This window comes from Tachyglossus aculeatus, chromosome 5 (genome assembly GCF_015852505.1).
Source record: "Tachyglossus aculeatus isolate mTacAcu1 chromosome 5, mTacAcu1.pri, whole genome shotgun sequence".
In the NCBI taxonomy this organism is placed as follows: domain Eukaryota; kingdom Metazoa; phylum Chordata; class Mammalia; order Monotremata; family Tachyglossidae; genus Tachyglossus; species Tachyglossus aculeatus.
Window position 1 is genome coordinate 95,148,269 of NC_052070.1, and position 4,750 is coordinate 95,153,018.

Consider the following 4,750-nt stretch of genomic DNA (forward strand, 5'->3'; position numbering starts at 1 on the left):
GCACATAGTAAGAGCTCAATACATACCACTGATTGACTGATTTATCATATCTAATCAACTTTATTTCAGTCCCCCGAGTGCTTAGTTCAGTAGTCTGCACAGTGGGGTCACTCAGGACTATTGACTGAAAATAACTTTCTACTCCTAGTGACCACTTAGAAGAGAAATGGCCACTCTGTGGTAATAGCACTGGAAGATGATATCTCAACTTTTGATATTTTTGAGCACTGTACTTAATTTTTTTCCTCTCATGACATAGATAAAAAAAAAGGCTTCTGCAACATGGAAGTCAGCACCACCATGGACTTAATTATATAATGAAACCTATTCTAGAAGCCTTCAATTAGATCATCGATGCTTGGTGGGAAAGGCATTACCTAGCAACAGCCACTAACAAATTGCAAGAAAAATAATAGAGATTATACACTACATCACTCTACTGAGTCAAAATTGATAGCAAATTGTATTTGATTTCTCATTTCATGTGAAAAATCTATTGTTTACAGGAAAAGGTATAACAGCTGTCCTTCTGAGTGAATAGACATCTTGCTCTTGGTTAAAAATAATCTTTGGAAGAAAGAGAAAAAAGTGAGTGCCACTAATACCTTCTACCAAATGTTACACCCAAAAGATACCAATGCATTAAAGAAGGATTATGGCCAGAACAATGGGTATTTGAAAATGACACCTTCTGACAGTTCATTGATTCCCTGGGCTTTTCTGAGTTCAGATGCTTAATTTCCCCGCAAAAATATACTTTATAGTCTGGCAGAGTTAACACTGATGCCAAATTGACAAACCAAATCCACTGTGCATCACAATTTGGCAGTGAAATGACCAGTTCAGTTCTGATCACAAAGAAAACTTTTTTCCTATTAATGGCAGAGGACACAGTACAATCATAGCTGGATAATTCCAGTCCCTAATTGGAGTTTGCCATGCGGGCAGTGAGTAGAATCACTCTGTTGCTTGTCAGCTAACCAATCACAATATGGAAGCCATGGGAAGAGAATAAGCATGGAGCCCCATGATGTCATTTTTAAGGAAATCTCTTTCAGATGATAATTGTGCTGAGGATACTATTAGCCCATTCATATAATAGAATTGGTAAAATATAGGTGGAATTTGCCAAGGAGGCACAGTATGTTTGTAGGAAAGTACAGTAGCCAACATTTTGAATAACAGCAATAGGTTATTCATTTATCCCTATTCAAAAAGCATCTTTATTCAGGGAAAGGTAGCTACTCAGAAGGTGTCCAAATATATATAATTGAGAGTTCAACAATTGAGATGATCACACACAAAAGTGAAAGATTTTGAAACTATTAAGGACAGTTTTTTAGAAAAACGCAAAAGGCAAGGCAAAACTGAAACTTGAATAACCTGTATTTCTCCTGTTTGATATCCCTGTTTTCTGACACTTTAATATTCAACTTCATTAGTAGCGAAGAATCTTGGACAGCTGCATAAGCAATGTAGTTTAGCACAACCAAATACCTTTTCATATTTTTTAATGTTCTTTCTAACACTTGGGGATTTTCCTGTTTTATTAAAAAAAAGTTAATCTGATGTCCTTAAACTGATGACATTCTAACCTTCAAAAGCATGTGTTTATCATGAGCTTTTGCCTCCTCAAATAGTTTTGACCTGAGGTTACAAAGCAGGCTCAGACTATTTCGAGGGGGTAAAATGAATGATAAGCAAACACTTCATTACAAAGTCTCAGTTGGTCTACGGCAGTCCAAATCCCCAAGAAGATTTTTCAGCATATCTGGCCAGTGGGGGAGAGTGCTTTAGACCTATGGGGTAAATCAATCAGAAACCTGATGTCCTTTAACAAATATCAAGCTGACTGCTCCTTGCATCATCAGTTTGCTGAGACTTTGGTCAGCTTCAGCTATTAGAATAGTTGAAATCCCACACAAGGTGATGCATCACCAGAGTTAAGATTTTAAGTCTTAATTGAAAATGCTCACCTCCTGTACTAGAGTCTCTGCCCTTTTCATCATGTAGCTCCTAAGGAAAAGAAGGGGAGGAGAGAGAGAGAGGAGGAGGAGGTAAACACTCTTTTTTTAAAAAAAAAAAAGTATTATTGGGTTGTTTGAGAATCCGGTGCATCTCTGATTCTGAGGCCGTGTTTTTCTACTATTGGGAGAACTGCAGCTTCACTGAGATGAGAAAGGAGCTTTAACTTTCCAACTAAAGCTGCTGTTTTTCCTAAAAAGGTAAACCACTTTTTAACCTTGGACTGCCACCTCAGCATTTCCGTGACACATTTGGCTACTTACACCCTCTCCCTCCAGTAGTACATGCCCAGTGGTACAAGGGTGGCTTTTATATGGTATCTCTTTTTTCAATCAATCAATTCCCCTCACTGTCTGGCTCCCCTGCTATATTTTGAGCTCTTTGAGGGTGGGGAATCATGCCTTCAAGTTCTATTGTATTCCCCCAATTACTTAGAACTGTGCTTCACAAGCAGTAGGTGTTCCAAAATACTTTTGATTGATTGACTGTGAGGAAAGAAATGATCAGAAAGGGTTTGCAATCTGTCATTTCAAATCTGAATCCTCTCAGAGAGCTCTGGTTCCAGTACCCAACTACTGTGATTTATCTACTGCTTGTCAGCAATACTGAAGAAAAAGATGGTGGAAATGCTCAACAGCATGGAAGCAGACCCATTTTACATATGGATTAAACTGAAGGGATGACAATCAGAATTATGAAATGAGGGTCTTGTATTTCACACACTTGCAGACAGTTACCTCTCTGCTCATTGGCTGTCCCTTCTCTTGACTACAAGCTTAATGGCCCTGTGCAATTTTAACACAAAAGCCTGTGCCTTTTTCAGAGGGTCAACTATATGAACACAGATGATTCCCACATCCTAGTTCCCCTTTCAAAAATATCCAGGAGGAAATCTAATTATGCTTTGCTAAGTAGGAAATGTCCTTCTATTTACCAGATGCTGGGTCCCTACTTTGACCTAACACTGAATGTTTCAAGCAAACTGCCAGCAGTCTCATCAGACTGTTGTGGGAAATTTGGAGTATGAAATGTGCTAAATTATTCAAAGGGCTGAATAAGCATAAACAGTCAGTACAACAGGAGAGATATGCATACCCAGCGATGCTAGTATGACATTTCATACATCATATTAGCATGCCTGTTAGTACTTCACTGTGTTTTGTGTGTACACAAACAGAACATGATAGAGTTTTAGTCTCCTGTCACTCTATTGCATTAACTCCTTCCCTTCTTCATGCAGTTCATTCAAACTCATACGGCTTTCCCTCCCCTCTCTAAGTGCACGTTTACTGCTCTGGATTATCCAAGGAAAGAAATTAAAAAGTGTCACTGGAAAAATAAAAAAAGGACATGCCATCTTTACCAATGTATTTCCCAATCTTATCCTGAGCTACAGTAATTGTACAAGGTGCAGCACCAACAACAAAAAAAAGTAGAATTTGCAGATGTGAGAAGTTGGATCCATCCCTCTTTAAGTCACAAATGGGAATATACTCCAGAAATCCAGAAACCTTTAAACTGGGAGACCATTAGGTACAGGGATGTGAGCAGAAGCAACTATGAGATCAAACAGGAAGGATACAGTCAAGATCACCTGCACCCTTTCCAGTAGTTCACAATATCACCAGTGTTATCTTCAGATACAAAAAGGTCCTGGGACAAAAGTCTCTTTCACCTGGATAATCTCTGTTATTTTTTGTCCTTAGAAACAAAGGGTATTTCAGGTTACAGAGTAGTTTTGAAATCGGAAGGGAATCAGAAGGGATAAGTTTGGGGGATGAAGGAGTTGTTTTGCTAGACAAGGATTTGTGATACTTTTTTCTCCTACTTCAGTTTGAAAGCTCTCCCAGTTCCACAACAATCTTAGATTTGGCCAATTTAGGGGCCAGAAAATGATTCTCTGTGTTTAGCTGCTCGATTAAAAAAAAAAAAAAAACCTTCCAGAATACATATAGTGAATTCATTACCCAGAAATGGTAAAGGGAAATGGTGGCAGTCCTCTCCTTTATTTATTAAAAAGTGGCTGATCCCAATGCTTGGAGAAGCCTTCAGGGAACTGATGAAAAAAGAATGTGTTAGGGAATCTATCAATTTGGAATTAAAGCAACTGGCAAAAAAAAAAATGGAAAAGGACCATTTAGCCTTTTAGATCCTTTGACATCCAATTTCAGATCATTTGTCGTTTGTTTGGCACGTGCCATTTTTGGGGTTTGATTCTCCCAGCCATCCTCCAGAGTTGGCAATCATGTGGAGAGGAACAAAAAATCGAAAACTCTCCCTTTTCTCACCCCAAAATTATTCCCTGGATCTCATAAACCACTGACTCCACACCTTCCCATGTCATTGCAGTAGCAGCTTAGCTGCTGCTAGGTCAGGGCAGGGAAAGAGTAATTATAGGTACACATGGGAAGACTATCTGGTCATTCATGCCTCTGGACATCACTGTGGGTCTTTCCTTGTCTTGTGCCATTGAGTCATCTCCAACCCATAGTGACGCCATAGTCGCAGCTCTCCCAGAACACCCCACCTCCATCTGCAATCGTTCTGGTTGTGCAGCCATAGGGTTTTCTTGGTAAAAATACAGAAGTGGTTTACCATTGCCTTCTCATGCCTGGTAAACTCGACCCTCTCCCCTGCCACTACTGCCCAGCACGGGTGAGTTTTGAGTTGTAGCAGATGGCCTGCCACTGGCTAGCCCCTGCCCAAGCTGAGAATGGAATGGAAT

The 4,750-nt window shown here is 39.6% G+C and overlaps 1 long non-coding RNA gene across 1 annotated transcript; it reads right to left on the reverse strand.

Moving 5' to 3' along the window:
* Positions 1-502: 502 nt before the first annotated feature.
* LOC119928150 lies at positions 503-4,461 on the reverse strand. Its single transcript, XR_005451050.1, has 4 exons — positions 4,314-4,461; positions 3,993-4,081; positions 1,977-2,016; positions 503-567 (listed from the first exon to the last, which is right to left on the reverse strand). It is a non-coding gene; the product is annotated as an uncharacterized LOC119928150 (long non-coding RNA).
* Positions 4,462-4,750: the final 289 nt, after the last annotated feature.